The sequence below is a fragment of the Larimichthys crocea genome, chromosome XX (genome assembly GCF_000972845.2).
Source record: "Larimichthys crocea isolate SSNF chromosome XX, L_crocea_2.0, whole genome shotgun sequence".
Classification (NCBI taxonomy): Eukaryota; Metazoa; Chordata; class Actinopteri; family Sciaenidae; genus Larimichthys; species Larimichthys crocea.
The window spans coordinates 10,010,531-10,031,381 of NC_040030.1; the positions used below are offsets into that span (position 1 = coordinate 10,010,531).

General features: G+C 40.3%; 1 long non-coding RNA gene across 1 annotated transcript in view; it reads right to left on the bottom strand.

Moving 5' to 3' along the window:
* Nucleotides 1-6,992: 6,992 nt before the first annotated feature.
* Nucleotides 6,993-20,851, bottom strand: part of LOC109139718 (uncharacterized) — a 50,645-nt gene continuing 36,786 nt past the window's right edge. Inside the window, exon 3 of the long non-coding RNA XR_002042283.2 lies at nucleotides 6,993-11,554. This is a non-coding gene — a long non-coding RNA (uncharacterized LOC109139718). The remainder of the gene's footprint in view (nucleotides 11,555-20,851) is intronic.

The following is a 20,851-nucleotide window of genomic DNA, read 5'->3' on the forward strand; positions in this document are numbered from 1 at the left end:
AGCAGATTTATGTCATAGGTTAACTTTAACACGTTTTCTGTAGTATAGGTTAATTTTAATGTATGTTTGATTATGTTTACTGGTTTACTGGATGCTAGAAACTCCCCCTGGATCAAGAAAGTATCTATCTAGAGCAAAACGACAAGACAAGAATTAGAACAGTGATACATTCAGTCATACTTTTCTAAATGTTTGCTTTCAGATCCTTAAATATTCTGCATTTGAGAGGCAATTTGTGAATTTGTATATTTCTCTGTACAGCAAATGATTGACCAAAATTCAAGTCAGAAAGCCTGATGTTGAAGCCTGGAGTTGGAAACCGTAAACAGTCAGTACGTAGCTAACACCGTGGACCCTGAGGTCATGTACTTTTAGATTTTTAAAGTTGGGAGTAATTTATAATGTAGATATTAAACACTTAAGCATGGTGGGGATTGTTTTAGGCTGATTCTAGTATTTTAAAATCAGCTTATTAAAATTTGATCATTTTTTAAATAAATATATTCAGTATTTCTTCAGCAGAATTTTAATTTTTGTTAATAAAGCGCTTTATATCACAGACTGCAATTTCTTAAGAAGATTCCTGGAGTGAAGTTTTTCGAATTAGAGCTACTAATACTAATTACCAGGCAAGCTTATCTAACTATCTGTCTATTTTACAAATGATCTAACTTTTTAATAGTTTAGCTGGTTGACTTAGTTGAACAGTTTTTGGTTTCTAGAGGAATTAGTACGCCCGTTGTGCACACGCTGGAAATACCGAAAGCAATATTATACTTCTTTTTCTTCTGCCTCTTTGCCGAATTGCAAACAGAAATGCAAGCGGAGCATTACCAACCAAGATTTGACTGCCTATATATAAATATAAAACATATATACAACTTCCATTTGTATATGGCACTATTCACCGCAAATGGTGACCACTGAGGGCGAGAAGTGTCCATGCAAGAATTTAATATTTCCTATAGGTCCTGGCTGTGATCGTAAACTCTTAGGTTTAAGAATGTGCTTTATGTTAAAGGGAGTATTTTGAGCTAATTGTTAAATATAAAGCTGGAACTGGGAATAGCTTTGCTTAGCATAAAGACTGAAAACAGTGAGGAAATAAGATAATCTGGCCCTGTAGCTAAACATGTATCTAAAGAGGTCTTTACATTTAGGTTTTTGTACTTCTAGCTTCTGGTTCCAGCTTCATATTTAAATGGACAGATATGAATATGATAAGAACACGAGCGTATTTCCCAAACCAGCGAACGATTCCTTGAAAAATGCTTGGAAGAACCTCTGATGATGAAGACACGTTGATACAGACATCCCAGGAATATTGATATTAGCCTGCCAGGCACATTTGCTTGACTGAATTGCCCCTAATGCTTGAGGGGAATGAATAACATCCAAGTGCAGTAAAGCAGACAGTGTAATAACAGTAATCACTTAGTGGAGTTCATTTACAGCAGTAAAACAAAGGTCACTGACATCTCCGTCCGGGATGTCTCATAGATATTAGACTCTATTTACTGATGGAGGATAATTTAGTGCAAACCCTTAAGGACGGAGGCTGGTGACTGTGGAGGGACATCCAGAGGTATTTTGTATGTGTGCGAGCACATGAGCTTTGGCTTGGCAGGAGACACCGGACAGGTGGATGCTCAGCCAGCCAAAGTCCCATTACTTGCTCAGGGGGCAAGCGAGTATGTGTGTGTGTGTGTGTGTGTCCCTGAGTGTGCATGCATGTGGTAATTACTTTTTCTCTCAGCGTGTGTGTCAACGTTTGTGTGTGTGTGTGTGTGCAGACGGGGTGATTAGAGATGGGTGGCGGGTGGAGGGCTTGTCAGAAGTTATCTTCCCATCTCATCTCATCATAGGCAGTCTGGCGGATTCCCTCGATGGCTCAACAGCCCGACGCCGCGGTGCTGCTGTCAATCGGGCCGTCAACGCCTGCAGAAATCGATGCCAATCTCCCTCGGTTTCTATTTTTAACCGAGGCTCAGCACCGAGGCCTTTGATAAGGATGCTGGCTCCTTTTGGCTCTCCTCTTCGACTCGGATGAGCAACCCCCCCCTCCTTCCTACCTCTTTCTCCTCCCCTGCTGATGAGAGGTGATAACAGGCAGACAAGATGGAGCTAAAAGCTCAGACCTGCTTTGAAAGAGGCTGCCATGGTGGAGAAAATGACGATTGTTAGCACTATTACAAGTAGCGAGAGCCATACAGGTTGTAATATTATTAGTCAAAGACATGATTGCATTTAAATTGTCACTTTTATCAGCGTTAGGACTATTACCTCTGGTACAATGACCAATAATATACTGCCACTCCTTTACTGAAGGGTTAGGGTTAACTGGTAGCAAAAGTATTTCCACATTTTCATTTCCATGACAACTGTAACTTCGTCTGCCGATGAAGATCATGTGATATGACTGAAAGTTCATGAGTTTATTGTAGTTTTTTTTTTTTTATATAAAACTTTATTTTGCTAACTCACATATGTACACAGGTGAGTGAGGATGACAAGGCCTCTGTCCATAGACCATGAAGGGTTCACTGAATGGTTGGTTGATCATGAAAATTATTTGAATCTGTGAGTTTGGATTAACTGGGCAAAGCTGGCAACTGCCCCCCCAAAATCCCCAGGTTCACCGTGTGTTGGTTGATTTTCTGGTAATTTGATTACTTGCACATTTGTTAAGCGACTAAAGTACAATATCAACATTTGTCCTGCCTCGTGCTGTGATCTCACGGCTCTATCTTGTAGAAGAGACGAGTTAATCTATGTTCTTACATGGTGCATTTTCAAAAATAATCAAGACAAAAGACAGAGGCAGATTAATGATAATAATAATAAGAAGAAGAAGAGCAAGAAAAAGAAGAAGAAGAAGTAATCCAGTGTGTGTGTAAATCACGGCCTTTGCAGTTGCCACATCTCAGCTGTAGGAACTCCTATAGGAGTTTTTGGACCGACTGCTAAGATCATCAAAACAGCAAACGAGGGAATATCATTTGGAAGAATTATGTTCCATTCCTCCAGCAAAGTTTGAGAGACTTTGAAGCTGTTGTTGAGACACTTTAATTTATTTAATTTATCACCCATCTGCATATACCGGAGCATAAAATACCCAATACCCCAGTGTCAACAACTCAGAACTGATTAAGCACGTAGCGAGACAAAGTGTACTTATCACCACCTGACTATTGTTTCTCCTCCTCCTCCCCCTACACTGCTTGTACTTTAGTTCCCTGTGTGTTTTCTAGATGGGATGGGATCTCCTCTCCTCTACAGACTCGACGGTGCTTTGTCACAGCTCAGTGTGTGTCGTCGCCATAGGAGCTCCTGGTAAAATGAATTCCCTCCTCATGAGCTTGACTTCAGATGTTGCACATTAATAATCACTATTGCCCTGTGAGTTCTGCGTCGACAGCAATCATGTGCCGACGAGAGTGATGTTGCACTGGGAGTTGTAGGAAATGTGTCACCGATTAATCGTGTTTGACACAAACGGTAATGGCGTGGGGTTAAAAAAAATCTTTTGTTTTTTAAAAATGAATATTTTGAAATGAGGTCATTGTTGATATTTTCTTGTAAGTTTTAAGTCACCTTCATAATTTGACTTCACTCACAATTATGTTGAGATCCTTTTCATGGGTTTTTTGATGCAGACACAGCAGCAGTGAGTAGGCGGATCGGCCTGCTGGTTAGACAGAGTGTTATGTAACTGAGAGGTCACAGGTTTGACCCTCATGACACCCAGTGTTCATCAACAGCTGTGTGCTTTGGCACTGTGCCCTTGAGCAAAGTAACCCTAACTTATCTGAAGTCATACTGCATTGAACCATCACCCAAATATCTGAAATAATCTTCTGTTTTCAGTCTTAAACCGGAATAAATTTATCCAAAAGATTAAGCTATCATCTCCATTTACTGTATTTTCTGGGAAATATCTTGTGGCGTTTCCTTTATTGCATGTCTTTTTTGCTCTTAAGTTGTTGGCAGAACTCGATTGAAACATTTTCCCTCTAATTAGGTGTTTTTGTGGATGCCGGATTAATCAGCCGCAGGGTATTTAATGTTGTTTGGGCAGCTGAGAGGTAATACAGCCAAGCCATTAACATATCATTAAAGAGTCCTAAGCACTGTAATTGCAGCCAGAACGCTGACGCTACACTCTCATTAAGTGGACTCTGAGAGGGGAGACGTCTCGTTGTGATGGGTTTTAGTGAGATGTCGAGAAAAATCTGTGTAACTCAGCACACTGTTGTCACAGTGGGATGTCCACAGGTCACACTGTGAGCGGAGATCGTTTCCAAAATGTTGCATCTGAACTTTCATCATTCAGAGGTTGCGGGAAAAAAGGCTGGTTGCTAACATAATACTGTAGGTTTTCAGACATGCTAACAGCATCTGTGTTGGTCAGCGGGCTCATCACTTTAATTCAGACTGAAATATCTTAATAACTTTTGGATGGATTGCCATAAAAGTTTTGTACAAACCCTCATCCCCCAGATGATTAATCCGACTGACTTCATTTGATGCAATCGCATGAAATTTGCAACATGTATCTGTGGTACCCAAATGATAATGACTTTGGAGTTGCCCTAATTTTTCATCTAGCACTACCATGAGTTCGACATTTCTGATTTTGTCCCTACCCAACTATCGGATTGCTGACATTTAGTACAGACATTCATGTCCTATATAACCAAATACCTGCAAAGCCTCTTCTGTATTTTTGCGTTTAGTGCTAATTTCAGGAGCAGGACCTCAACCATGCCACTTCTGACATTCCTATTCCTATAAATACTGTCCTAACCCTCTCCTGAACCTAACTCTAACCATTTCCTCCTCTTTTGCTCTCTTTTTCTACCCTCCCACCCTCCTAATTTCTCCTATTTGTTCCACTTCTTCTTACTCAAACCTTTTGGGGCCAGTGATCCCTTACAGTAGAGTAACCTTTCCAAGGACCCCCATATTTTTCTCACGCCGATTAAAACAATATTAACTGCCATTTGTTTGTTTGTTTCCTAGATGCCATAGAAATTGTTTATATTTTATAGATTGGCTGGCTTCATAGCTTAGTTTGCTAGTACCCGAAAACACATGACACATTTTGGTCTTCCATCGTTGTTCTCAATAAAACGAAACTTGAGGTAACTGTCATCATATTTTCTAAGTTTAGCTGGTTTGGCCTTTGCATCACTAGATGAAGTGGAAAGGACTTAAATATGTGTCCATTGTGCCATTTGTGTCCTCCGGTCCCGAGCAAAGTGACAGATTTATGTGATGCGTCACAATCATTTTGCTAGTTTTTAATGTCCTAAACCTAATAAGTGAGTGTTATTGTCTCACAATGTTTTTTTTATTGATGTCTTGGGTCCCGTTCATAGTTATGCACTTTTTAAGTGATACCTGATAAAGGATAATAATTTATTGCTACTTTTTTCCCCACAATGCTGCAACAACCTGAAGCTATTCAAGATTTCCCGCTTCGGTCACAATCTTTTTGCGCTCTCTTAATAAATCATTTAAACAGATCTTGTTGATCGTGTGGTAAACTGATAATATGCTTTAGCATTGTGCTGTTAGCATTTACCTTTAAACACCACTGTGCCTCACAGAGCCACTATGGCTGTATACTCTTAATATTATTAGATTAGTCCCTAGAAGGCTAATATTTGTTTTTTAGGAGCAGCTGTCACTTTTGTCCATTGTGGAAATTAGATTTTGGAATAAAACTCATCATGTGCAGATGTTGCAGACAGTGACACACACTTGCTCTTTTTCATGAAACACATCAGCTTGGTGAATCTATGTGAAAGCTTAGCCTCCCTCACTGAGTTCACCTGGTAAATCCACTGCTGCGCTCATAAACGAACACGAGGCGACAAGTTAAAGGTGGATTTAAAGATAATCAAACGAAGGGATTATGCAAAATAATGTTCATATTAAGATTAGGACAGATTTTATTATAGAAGTTCAAACTTTATGATTAAAAAATGTCGTAATTTCACTTTGTGCCTAAAACTTGTTTTGGTGACTCAGCCTCTGCATCTATACTTCGCAGGACTCATCTGTGTCAATATTTGACAGACTTTCTGGTTTAATTACAGATTCCCTTTTGTGCACTCGCCCAAATTTCAGGGATTATCCAATTACTGCTTGCGTGCCGACAAACAAGGGGGTCTCTTTGCCTTTCACTAATTGGAATGAGGAGTGATGCCAGTGCTCAAAGGAGAGGCCTATCACTGAGAATTATTGAATAGAGAAGGAGTTAAAAAAAAAAAAAAAGGATATGTGGTCTGCCTTAGGCTGCTAGTGGATTTCCTCTGATTTCATCAGAAAAAAGATGGCTGAGGCGATTCCCCCAGACAACAGCCAGCTGGTGTGTGTAGGCGAGCTTTTGCTGCCCAAAATCTCGGAGAAAAGAAAGTAAAAGAATCACGCTGTGCCTCTGCAATTCATCTTCTGCATCAGAGTTACCCCTGAACAATCCTTCAGCTCGCCTGCTGTTAGGCAATTTTGCGGGATAACATGCTGCAGCGAGTGTGACATCTTTATTCCTTAATGAATCATGCAATTGTGGTGTTATGCATGGCAATGTCATGGCTTATAGCAGGTTTAACATGAGCATTTATTTATGATAGGTCTGTCTGTTATTGGCTTACATATAAACCAATTAATAACTATCTCCTGAAGCTTATTTATAGCTGCTGTTGCTAATAATTGACCATGTTTTTTCTGCTGCTCCCCTCACTGTTTGTACTTCTACATGTTGTGCACATAAACCAGTTTGTGTAACCCTTGTGTCGACTTTTCTGAGTTTTTATCAAATCCGGTGAGAGATTTGAGTTAAACAGCCTGACTTACAAGAAAAGACCTCTTGTAAAACTGGAAACGGGAGACCTTGTGCATGTGTGTGTGTGTGTCTGTGTGTGGCATTTGAAAAAAAGAAACACAAATAAAAGACTTTGACAGACAAATGAAACAAGAGATATTCGTCAGGTTGAACAGGCGTGTTTCATGATTTATTGAGCAGCATTGATGTTACAACAGGGAACAAATGAAGCAGGGAACACAAAAGAGCATTATTTATTACAGGGAAAAAGTATAGCCTGAGGAGGGTTGCATTACAGTCATACATTATAGCTACTGTACACAAACACACCACATTATTGCTTCTGTCAGATGAAAGTCCCATTACTCCAATTCTGATGATTTTCATGTTTTTACCTGAACTTGAGGATTATGTGACCTTGTGCAAGTTTCACAGCCCGGGGACTCATGAAAGCCATTGCATAATTTGAAAAAAGAAAAAAAAGCACAGGCTGTCACAGTGGAAATGCACTGTGTGTTATTTCACCGAACATTTTGACATTTTGGAAATGTGAGGTTTACAGCACAGTCAGATCGTAACCGAGGAACGCAGGGAAACGCGTACACGCCCTCGGGCGAAGCAGAGGGTGGCAGCAATCTATTCAAACTTCCTCCCTTCATATGCCAGTTTTAAATAATGCAAACACTTTCCCATAGATGCCATGGTGGTTGATTCCCACCTTTAGATTCCCACGGACTCCTGCTGGCCCAAGATCGAATCCTCTCTCAGCCTCCTCTAATGTTTCTCCACTGCTCTACTATTCTCTCAGACCTCCTCGTGTCTCTATAGAGAAGAAAAAAAAAAAAACTCTACGTAGGAGTGGGAACCTGAAAAATAAATTAAACTGATAATGCAAGCAAAAGAAACTTCCCATCCCTCCCACTGAATATTAGATCATAACTTACAGCCCTGAATAAATCATTAAACTTCAGCAGACCATATCTATTGCAATTTCATCTTGGATAATTATCCACCACCTCATGTCAGCACAGAAGTAATGTCATTCAATTGCAAGCATGTGTCAAACTCTTCCAGGGATTAATAATTCATTTTTTGGTTTTCCAACAACAATCCATTTAGGCTTTATTTAGATGCTGTTAGGGAGGAGAGAGCGAGTGGCTTATTTTATAGCAAATACAAACAGAAGTTTGACATTTAAACCCAAACCCCACAGCGCCAAACTGGACCCAACAGGAACAGGATAATTTGAATTTCTTGCTTAATTGGTTGACACTGAGTTCATTTCAGGCAGAAAGTTCCCATTATTAGCCATTTTGAGCTGGCTAAAATGTCCCAGACCCAATTTATGAGTAGACAGGAATTTAAAGGGTTTGAACTGAGCTGAGTCACAGTTTTCAGAGCTAAATAGCTTTAAAAGGAGCAGTGTTTGTCTCATCAGTCCTGAAATGAGCATATGTGAATGAATGTGAATGACTGAATGTGAATTTACAAAAAAAAGTAAAGTAGGCATCCAGTGAAATTAAATACCTCCAAACTTGTTGAGACAAACTGAACGATTAAATATTTCTTTATTTTTAATTATCTATAATCAATGTGTTTGTTAACAATGGATCAAATGACTACATGTATGCCTCTGCAGATGCCCCCAGCTCTATGAACCGTTTTACCATCTTTTAGCTTGTTTTTTTTTTTTGGTTTTCCATCAAATTTTACTGTTTTGGCTCAACTGCATAAGCAACCGCAACTATCAAACCAAAAAAAAAAAACGCTGACTGTGCACACTACCTCTATCTGCCCAGGACCAAAACATATTAAACATATCAGAGCATTTAGCAGCTAAAGAGCCAGGTATTTCCCTCAGCAGTTGGTGGAGACCAAAAACAGAGCGAAAAGCTGAAAGGTGAGTAAATATTTAAATTCCTAAGGTGAACAGAAACATAACTTCAAATGATTGTTAATATTGCTCCGACAAACTTGATCTACTGCCAACAAGTGGCTGAAAATCAGTCAATGCACGTTTAAGCCAATTATACCATATAAAAACAAACAAACATTGAATTCAATGAAAAATATAATAATCAGTCACCAAGCTGAAAATGGGCTTTTTTTCCATAGTTCATTAAAATGCTGGAGAGGGAAATTGATGATTTTGGTGTGCAGTATCTCACATCAGCTCAATTCAAATCAGTTCACATGTAGACAGGGTTTATTTTCACACTTCTGTATGTCATAAGAGTGTTCTGTAACATGTTTCCACCTTTGCTTTCTAGTGTTATGTACAGTATTATCATACAAGATGACCTACCTCTGCGCGTTGCTTCCTTTCTATTGTGGCACCCACTCCTCCTGATCTCTATTTTGAGAACTTTCCAGCTCCAGTTTTGTACGATGACCCCAGGGCAAAGGAACGCAGGAATGAGTTTAAAAATTCAGGGCACGTGCAGCCAGCATGCAGGTGGGAGATCTTTGTGGAAAAGTAGGTCTGTTCACAACTTTGCTCAGATTGATTTGTCAGCCCAAACTTACAGTACATTCTGCACTATTGTCCTAAAACCAATTGTTCAATTAAGGATAATAACTGTTGTAATTAAGTCACTTAAAAAGATTTTTCACATTACAGGTCTGGTCTAAGAAGATTACCCGCTCACTGAAATGATTACCATGTTCTATTTTTATTGTGTGCACAATCTTGATAATGGGCAGGGCACTGATGTGAACATGGCAGCTGTCATATCCACAGGAAGCTCGCTGTGTGTGTTGGCCAGCGCGTTGAGCACTCACCGCGTGTTTAGTGGCTTCTACTCCTACATGAACCCATCTACCATCACGTAGGAATAAAAAGCCATAAGACACAACAGCAATCTCACAGGAGGGAGGAAAAAGAAGGAAGGAGGAAAGGAATATTACCAAAAGGACTCCACGCTGCCAAAAATAAAAAGGAAGGGTTGTGCTCTCACCGGGGAAGTTGAGGAAAAGAAGGGAAAGTGTAGAAAGTGATCTTCCGAAAAAGGCAGGGAACTGGGGATAGCATGGTTGAGGAGAAAAGGTGGATTTGAAGAGGGGAGGGAACAAGGGAAGGAGAGAGAAAAGGAGCTGATTTCACAGGCATTCAAAAGACAGAGGTAACCCACAGGTGATACAAGTATTTACAAGACCATGCTCTCTGTTTGTCTTTGCCTCTGTTAGATTATGTGCTTCCGTGTACAGGAGATGAATATGTATTGCAGGCATTGCTAGACGCTGAAATTCCTCTGTGTGTAAACTATATTTGATATGCTCGAAGCAAACTGCTCTGATGAACCTAACCAAACTCCATCTGCTCTGTCTCAAAATAAACACTCGTTCTGCTCTCGCAGGCGTGTTTTAATGTGCAGTTTACGGCACACGCAAGCCTCAGATGTTGCACACATAAATATCTATCCCTTAAAAACTAGCCACGCTTTAGTAATATCCACTTCATATTCTCTGTTCACAGCTCTCCTGCAGTAGGAAGTCACAGTCACGCCTGTGTGTGTAAAGAGGTTACAGTACGAGTGTATGCGCGCACAAGTCAGGCACGTCCAGATAAATATGTATGACTTCACCGCGGTAGGTTTCCTGCTTTGTATGCTAATGATCTTATACAAGTTTAATAATGCAACTGCGGTGCACTGAGGGCGGGGAGGTGGAGGAGGAGGAGGTGCCGTGTGGGGGCTGACACATGGAGGAACGGACCTGCGGATCCTCACAAATCCTCTGTTGGGGCTCATGAGACGAGGCGTGAGTAGTGAGGTAACAGATTACATTTAATCTTACTAATTGGGTTGGAAAAAGGTTGGGTTTCAAAGCACTCGGTTTCAGAGAGTGTAAAGGTTGCTGTTGCTCTTGATGAAATAGGCCATTTTGTTTTATGTCCGACTAGAGATGCACACAGGAAACACCATTTGAATGGCTATCGATGCTCAAATACTCACCTACGAATAACAATTCTGTGCAAAGAAGCAATTCATATTCGCAAAGAAACAGTCTGTCTATCTATCTATCTATCTATCTATCTATCTATCTATCTATCTAGTATATGAAGCAGTTAAAACTTCATTCGAATGATCCTTAACGTTACTGCATCACTACCCATAACCATGTAATATTTTCTTGATATTTCAAGGACCATTTTGCGAGAACGCTAGATTTTGAATGAAGCACGGTTCATTACATTTCTTCACTTCATGTGTTTGCCAGCTTTTGCACAAGCTGTACGCGTTACTTTAAATAAATAGTACGATTTTAGAAGTGAAACACGCAATCATCACATAACAGATGTCAAATTAGTGTAGATATAATCTAGTTGAAATTGGCTCCACCTCAACCAGCTACCGCATTAAAATGCGTCTCACAAAAATCCAATAAAATGTCTAACAACAATAACACTATTAAATGAGTCTTCTTTTTCTCCAGTAATAGATGTCAATACTTCTTCCACATCTTAATTGTTTCACATATTATAACTAACAGGTTTATTTAGCAATCAAACCTGCAATCATTAGAAGTTCTTTAGTCGACTTGGGGATGCTATGACTCAGCATTAAGCTTGTCAAAGAGAATAGTGATGAGATTTATGTTAGTTTGTGTGTGGGCTTTGTGTGGGATGTTTTTGTCTGCACAATGTGTTATCTGAGAACACGTCCTTGTGTCAGGCGGTTCAGGCTCCCCGGTGTCGTGGGTCTCTCCATCGGCTCCTGAAGGATCCTGCGACAAACACAGAAGAGAGGAGACGTGAGGCATGTGTTCGCAGGAGAATAATAATTTAACCTGAAGAGTGAAAACCTTATTACTCCACTGCTGCTGTTTGGTTATTTAATGAGTCAATCTCATGGCTTAGCTATTGAATTAAGGGTCATTATCTTCTGTTTGTTGAGTACCTCCAATAACAAGCACGTCCTGGAAGAGATTTCCGAGTGCGAGCAGTAAATCTTAAAAACTTTTTTCTTCTTCCTGAGAAAGTATGGAGTCTTAAAGAGCTCCTGCGGCGGTTTTGCAGACACACCCACAGCTTACAGCTTCAAATAGCCATTAACCACAAACCAATTACGTCCCTTGTTGAGCAGCAACTACTTCTTGATGACGAGTGCGGTTTACAATGCCTAATGAAAAGTTAATAATGAGCACATTCCTGCACCTGCTAACGTCTCCGCTGAGGTGAAAAATCTTAAGAGTAGGTGGATTCAGGATTAAAAACATGAAGCATATGGTTCAAATATTCCATATGGAGAGCCGGCCATTCTCATGAGCTAAAAAAAAAAAAAAAGTTTAGCTTTTAATTTATCATCTAAAAAGCTCTGGAAATTGTTTGGGATAACACTCCACACAATGAGCTGTGACATCTTCATTGAAAAATGATTGATTGGACTGCCAGGGAGTGAGGCTGTTTGAGAGACAGATCACTCAAACAGTCAAGCTGTAAAAGCCCAATAATATGATGAATGGTCTATTTACCCAACAGATGAGGAGAGACTTGCATAAAGATTAAACGTGCGTTTTTTTTTGTTGGTTTTTTTTTTTGACGCGTCCTGGTCACAGAATAGATTGGAAATTTGAATAATATATCTGTGTTCTCTGTCAGGGACCAAGTTGGAAATGAATTTAAGTTGCGAGTGATTTTCAACTGCGAGTAATGCAGCTCGGCTCATTTATCACCTCGGATTGTCTTGCAGCAGAAAAAAAAAAGGAGTTTATCGATTATGAAGCTTCACACCTGTGTGGATTTCCACCTGCACAGAACACCATGGGTCCTCAAAGATCATGAAAAAATGTGTCCGTTTGTGATTAATTCCCTCTGCTCTCTGATTTCTTTTCTGCACAAAGAAAGTTTGAGCCGCATTATCATCATGGCAAAACCATTATTAGTTAGCCATTATTCTCCTTCACTGGAGGCCCTTGTTTCTATATACTCATGTATCATAAATGGACCATTTAACACTTATAACATGCACAAACTGTATCTAAAGTTAAGCCACTAATCACTTAACCAAACAATGTCTCTGAGGATTGTGAGCGTCTGTTGATATAGTGACCCAATTTTTTTTTTTTTTTTTTACACATACCATCTATAATTGATGTGCAATAGATGTAGCAGGCTCAGATCCGATAAGGGCTTGGCTCTGATGGATCTCCAGATAGGCTTTCGTGGGGGGGAACAGATGTAGAGCTGCGCATAAGAGAGGGATGGGGTTGCCTGTGATCGTTTCCACCCTGCAGCGAACAAAATAGCCCTCATATATCCCTGTAATCTGCATTAGCGCCGGAGCACAAGCCAGGAGACAGCACAGAGGGGGATGAGTAATGGGGCTACCGCTGATTTGGCAGGCCTATATTACACCTCAAAACTGAGGCATGCCCAACTGGCGAGAATATGAAATGAGGATGTCACAAATGAACATCATCCCCCTGGAATGCAGTATTTATCAGCCGATATTGCACACAAAAAAACATGTTTTTGAGCAGCCGACACACCATTATTTAGACTTTTTCTATGTTCTTGCAGTGGCATGAGTGACTGAAATAGTTGTGTTTTTCTCAGTGGTGGAAAGAAACCTACATTTGCTCAAGTACTGTTTTAAAGTATCTCCATTTTATGCTACTTTATACATGTACTCCATTAAAATTTAGAGGAACATAATATACTTACAGATACATTTATTTGGTAAATGTAATTATTATTTTATATAGGAAAACATATGATTAAAAAACTAATGTGACGTGTGGTTAGATTTAGGGTCAAAAGCAGCATCGTTTGGGTGATGAGCTTCATCGACATGGTAACACTAATCGACCATGGGAGATGACGGGAGACGACCATTATCGTATCCCCCATTCCTTTTACCCCAACCTGCTTCCTACATGGACTTTGTTGCTCTATGATAATGTCATATAACTTCCTCTTTTGCTCCTGTCATAATTACTGAAGGTGTTAGAGGGATTTGTCAGCGTAAGCTTAAATCATTTTGTGGCGTTTGCTCAGAAGGTTTCATTTAGATAAACTGTTTGAGGTCCAAAGACGTCAAACTCAAGTAAAATTTCACAAAAACCAAAAACAGATTTATCTTGTAACCTTTTAGAGAGGCCTGACTCGTTACCAACTAAGTTACCTAACTGAATATAAAGTATTTTACACTGCTCGACCAGCTACAACAATAAATCATTCACAGGGGCCATTTTCCTGCAAAACACACACTTTTAAATGTCATTATCTTACTTGTTTTCAAATCCAGGATTCATAATTGAGTACTTTTACTTAAGTATGTTCTTCTTCTACCTCTGGCTTCTCTTTGCTGGCACATTTTGACTCGTTTTCTATTCTCAGTAGGCTGTGGGATGAGTAATGACCTAACACTGCTTTGGCATCTTCTGTCTGTATTACTACCAAAAAACCCAGAGCCACGAGCAACTCTCTGACTGGCGTGAATATGAACATGAGCCCAGCGCCAGGGCAAGAAATAAATGTTTCTGTCCAGCAGCAGCAGCCGCAGCGGTCTGTACATCCTGAAGAAATCACATCCAAAATGAAGCGTATTAAAGTCCAGACCCAGCGGGGGAATGCAATTAGTTACATCTACTTTATGTCTCTAGAACTTCGCGAATCAGCCTTAAAGGAAGAGAAATAACGGATTTTTAAACAGAATATTATTAATTATGTGAGTAAACTTTTCAAAACAGGAAACTGGCTGTAACCCACATAGCGGAAATCTTTTCATCTCATCTCAAATCCTAAATCCTAAGAAGTGAGGATATAAAATGAGAGCATAACAAACACATTGCCTGCATTAAGCTCTTGTATTGGCTTGTAACAGGATATGCTTACTTGCTATCTGAAATTAAAGCGTAGATATTACATCCCTTGAGGCCAATCAAGTAGTTATGTGTATATTCTACCGGGACATTAATGTTCTCATATCATGCTTGTGTTTGTGTGTTTGTTGTTTCTCCGTGTGTCTGTGCGAAAGTAGTTTAATTTCCTCTCATAATTCATGGTTTTCCATATTAATAGACTGATTCTGGTGCGCTTGTGTTTGTATTTACAATTAAAATATCTCATAAAGAAAACACACAGCTCAGGGAAAGAATACAGTATCTCCACATTCTGCTAATGTCGTTATTTTTGCTCCACTTTGAATAGAAATGTGATTATCAGGGCGAGAGAGATAGCGTGCTGCGACGTGACAAACGGTGCAAAACTTTGAGTTCTTCATCAGATACAAACCAAATCATTTAATCAACACCGGTGCCTCAGAACATCAGCATATGGCAGCATTAAATTTACATTACAGGGTGGCGTGCAGCAGGAGCGTCTGTACTTCAACACATTCGTTTTCTCTATATGCATGCCTCTGCTGCTGCTGCTGCTGTGGCTTTTCATTATTAGGGCGACAAATCAGCAAAATGGAAATGTTGAGAAGCCGAGAATAAGACTGGAAATGAGTCCAGACAATAAGAGAGGAAATGCTATCTCAGATAATAACTCCAGGACGATGAATAGGTGTTGGAATGTGTCCATTTAAACCTTTTCTATTATTGTACCTTTGACGTTTGAGTTGCAAAGACTTTCATCAGACAACCTGCTTCTCAGGCTTTATTGCGCTTTATTTGTACAACACTGAGCAACTGCAGGTTCTTGAGTCATTAATAGACCACAGAACACTCAATAGGTCATTGTTTAGTACTTTCGAAACTTTCTGCTGCTGATGTCTTTCCACTATGGGGGTATGAGAAGATTGCTTTTTCCATTTCACGCGTCTCCACAATAAAAAGTGCTTGTGGTAGCATTTTGTGAGCGAGTAGAAGATTAACTCCAGAGTCTCTGTTCAAGTGCAACATCTGACCGACCTGAAAAGGTGAAAAGGTGTCGTTCACAACATCAGATATTTGATTTTTTTTAAATTGATTTGTTGCACTTATTTGTAAGATGCCCTTTATTGAGAACAAATGTGTTAGATTGGGCAATTATTGCTGTTGTAAATTAGACTTTCGGCCAATGGCAACACATTCACAGAGGTATTGTTGTTGATATGTGTGGATCATACATGTCTAAAATAAAATAGTATATATAGTAAAAGTGTGTACATGAAAAACTTGGTTTCCTGGTGAAGCTAAGGCTGTGTAGGTTATTAAGACGATCATGGAGATGGAGATGAACAGTGTGTTACACTAGACTGACTTGAATGTACACACTCCTCACTTTCTTAATGCTGCATTACATATGCTATAGACTATATAAGGTATTCTTGAGCTCATGTTGGGGGTCACTGAGCAAGATAAAGGCTTGTTTTTTCTTGCTAGAGTGCGCACTTTGCTGAAAAGAAAGGATGTTTATGTAGGGCAGCTAAAGAAAGAGATTATTAATTGTCTAAATATCGAAACCATCCTCCCGAGTATGCAACAAATCACCCTTATCTCCTCTGTCCTCTCTCTCTTTCTCTTCCTCTCTCTCTCCCCCTCTATCCCTCCCCACTTTCATTACTCATTGAAGGTTTTCTCTCTCCCGTTGACTCCAAAGTGAGAACATTTTCATGAAGGCAATAAAACGCTCATCAGCAAAGGCCTGAAATTATTTTTTAATATGACGACATTTTAATGAGGACTGAAGGAGATGGCTGGTTTGGCTGATGGCAGCGCCTCTTTATCAATGAGTGGCAGGGAGGAACTAATGACACTAAAACAGACAGGCTGCTATAGTGTGTCTCTCTCACACAACGCACACTTTATATTCTATATTTGCAGGAATTCAATTAAGTTTTGCTGAGATTTAAGTATTAGAAAGACCATTGTTTCACCTATCGCTGACTATATTTGACCTTTTTGTGGACACTCAGTCCAGACTCCTCTCTGTCCGTCCAAGTGTTTACGCGCTTTGTCACTGATTGGAATTTAATCTGAGGACTTTTCAGTTCAGCTGCTCGAAGAAAAAAAAACCTGTCAGATGTGAGCGCTGAGATGGAGTACGCTGCCAAGAGGTCGTGTTATTGGACTGGAGAGGTTATGATGAAATTACAGATAGAGCCAGACAGGGTTCAGAGTTTGAAATACGCAAGTCATGAGAAGTGCACATCCACTAGCCGAAGAAAAAAAGAGCCTTGTGTATCATTTGCATTAATATCCAGGCTATAGTTTTTTATGTTCAATGAAAATTACCATGACCCAAGCTTCAAAACTATAACACAGCTGAGACATGTTGTAAATTAATGTCACAGGGGGTGAAAGTATATATATTACTGCAGAGAAGTGCTAAATTACTGTCAGAATGTGTTTTGGATGTGACTTTCACTTGAAGCCTCGAACCTAATGAGTTGTCGAGCAAAAGAACAAGCGAAGGCTTTGAAATGGTAGTAAAGTTATGATAAGCAGCAAATTAATGTCAAGATAATGTCACTCACTAAGATGCTTTACTCATTACATCCTAAATATAACACAGTGTCTTATGTAAAGTGCTTACTACCTCTATTACACACTGCATCGCTTTATGGTTTTTTTAAATAAAGCCTTTACTTTATGATCTTACCCCAGTGAGTGGTCAGACTTGGCCATCGTTGCAGCCCAAGGTCAGGACAAAAGCGGTTTGTGGAGGAGAGCCCCCTTTGCCCACCAGACGCTAAAACAAAACCACTTCTTCTGCCTCCTTCCTCTTTTACCATACAAGGTCGTCTCATGCTGGCTACGCCTCCGCAATTAGCATGCAGCCTGTGGCGTGGCCTGTCTGGCGGCGAACACAAGAGCACGGCGCCCTGCTCTCCTAATGAGATGCCAGTCAGTGAGGGTGCCTGCGGGACTGTGAAACTGCAAAAAAAAATAATAAAATAAAATAAAAACTCCCGGGGTGTTCATGCACCACCTCATGGGTGGTAGAGGAGACTATTGACGTGCACACAGCTGGCCCGGGCAGGGCAGGAAACTAATTTTATATAACAATAATATAACACTATTTAGCGGACATCATCCAAATCGTGGTACTCCACCATGAATGCATGCATTTTTAGCATGGGCAGACACAGAAGGTGTTGTAGCCCCTGCTTTGGGGGACCTCGCCGGAGGGCAAACTGAGTCACTGAATGATCTGAATAGAAGTGGATGCAGCGGCATGTAAGCACAGAAATCAGCCTATAGAGCTGCAAAGACATCTTCAATGTAAGTCAACATAGAAACACAGGAGTCTCCAAGATAAGGTAATATGGGTTCCTGCTGTGGCCATCTGTTTTCATTATTTCACCCTTTGTCTCTGAGAAGTTGTCTTTTCTTGTATCCGTTTGGCACAACAGGCGCCTCTTACAATACCCAAGAGCCTCGGCTGCTGTTGTTATGGAGAAGAAGCTGGTCAGAGGCACGAATCTGAGCTGAGAATTCAAAAAGACTTTATTTCTGAACAAAATGTTGGAGCTGTGATTGCTGAATCTGACAAAACTTGACCCAGAATTCAAGAGTAAAAAAGAAAAAGTTTCCTCAGCAGCGTCGTCTTCAAGCTTTCGCCAGCTGTTAGCAGCATAGTAACAAAAAGTTTAAGCTCTGCGATTGAATGTTTCTTGGAGAAATGCAGCTTGTCGATATACAAGCTCAAAGGTTGGCTCCTACTTTTGATATTTTTTATCAAACACTCAGATATATGTGAATACAGTAGTTTATCTGCTGTGCTGATAATTCAACTGGGAGAGTTTCAGGCTGAGCCAAGCCGTGGACTTAGAAATTCACCAAACTTGTGAAATGTAGTTGGTCCTTCATTCCTCCTCTTAGCCCAGGTGATCTGGGCGGTTTCTGGTCTCTCTGGGGTTCGTCAACAAACAAAATGTCATGGATGTATTATTGAACGGGCTCAGTCAATAGTAGGGATGTCCCAGTCATGCTGTGTCCTTGAATACATGCCCATATTTTGTATAATATCAGGGGAGAGAAGTGTCAATGTGGATCTGTATGGTAAGTAGCTTTGTGGGGGGCTTTCACGTGCTCACATGTTCGAATGTCTCCGCAAGGTGAACACAACATGTAAAATATAGTGTGTCAGATGTGTGCAGATGCAAATTGAAGCCGAGAAGGATTATTTTCTCTTCATCTTGATGATGCAGTGAAGTGCAAAGCAGGGCTGAACAGCTTCAATATTCCCCTTCCCTTATTTTTTTCCCCCTCCTTATTTGAATTCACAATCAGATCCTGTTTATGCCGCATACTGTATTCTACCAAAAAATATCACCAGTATTCAGAGTATGCGCTTCCGATGAGTTATTTCATTCACAGCTAAAATCTGTGAATAGATGCTGCTTATTATTTCAAGGACAATTTTGTTATTAATGACAGAATAAAAACTACAGTAGAGGTGACTGATGAAACTATGAGAATCTGAAATTATATGATGCATCAACAGGCTTCACTTTGTCTGTGGCCACACAACGCATTCAACTGCCTTTTCACCTCACAATAAAAAAGAGATATAGTGGAAACCTCAGCGCGCCGTGCGCTGATAAAATATTCATCCCACCAGTGGTTAAGTTAGCTTTTTACTGCATATTAATAGCGCTTCTGTGCAGATCTACTTACATACAGTGTGTACTGTTCCTCAACGCTGCATGAGGCATAGAAAAAAGAATCTCAAAGCACATTTTCCTACAGTGAGGAGGTCATTATAATGCAGATCTGGTCTCTAGTGCTCCCTACAGCAAAATGAAGCTTTTAGGATGTGTGTGTGTGTGTGTGTGTGTGTGCGCGTGTGCATGTATCTGTTTAAAATCTTAATCGCACGGCAAAAAAAAAAAAAAATGCACTAAGTAGATGCTATTAAACCATAATATGAGCAACATGACCTCTATAGGAAATTGAAAGAGCAGTCTCGGTTCATAAAGGCAAACAGGAAGGTTTTTGTTTCGACGTCAGATCTGGGTCTGATCCTCTGAGGCGTTGTGTATACACAGTGTGCCATGTTTTGACCCAAATTGCCTCTCTTTTGCAAAGGGGATTGATGTAACTAGGCCTTTGGAGGGATCTGTACTAGATGTTTTACCCAGCTACATGAAAGTGTTAGATTAAAGTGGCTGGATGATGCAAAATGCTATCTGAAAAGGTAAAGGAGACAAACACACAGGATGAGCAGTATATAGCTGATCATACACAACTTAAAGCAGCCCTGGGGGGTGAAAGACGTGAAGGAGCGACATGCCTCACAGAGCCTTGGTGCCTGCTAATGGCCCCCTGTTTGTAATGGCATCCGTATAGCACCGCTTGACGAGCTGCCAAAGGGGGTGTTCTGTTATTGCGGAGCCAATCACCCACTAAGTATTTGCTGGCTCCTATTTCCTTTCTGCTAATGTGCGAGCCTCCCCAATGCCGCAGCTAAATCGACTCTTTACGCCTGACTTGTCACCCTGCAGCGACGCACAGAGAATCCCAAAGATGCATCGGCGGAGGGCAACACGACGTCTCTGTTGCCATGGATACGTTTATGGGCAGGGATGTGGTTGGGCGGGTTATGATGCTTTTACTGCAACCCTAAATCATGGAAAGTGATGGTGTGCGATGATTAGGGTGATGAAGCTGATGTGACCTTTGCAAGGGTGTTGTTAGGCAGTGATTGCTCACTTTAATGTGTCTTTGGCTGCACGGTGTCAGATGGTGTGTAGGACGTGGGTGTGTGTTTTGTAAACGGCTCCACTAAAAGCTCGATTCAGGGGATCTTGAAAAAGCCAGAGGTTGAAAGAGGACAAAAAAAAAAGAAGAAGGCACACACACTTCACTGGAGCCGTGTCCCTTATTCCCCACATGCTTTGCAGTCAGGTTGGACTTTGAATGTTATTTAAAGTCAAGATATATTCTATTTTATGTTTTGTTATTTTGGTTTGGACAGTTTGGGCGGTTAGTTAAACAAAACAAGCAATCTGAAGACGTCATTTTGGACTAGGAATGGGAATACTGTGATCTTATTCACTATTTTTGGACATATAAACCCTATCTCTGTTATTTTTGAGCTAAAAAAGCCAACAACTTGAGACTCCTAACAGCAGTCTCAATAGAAAT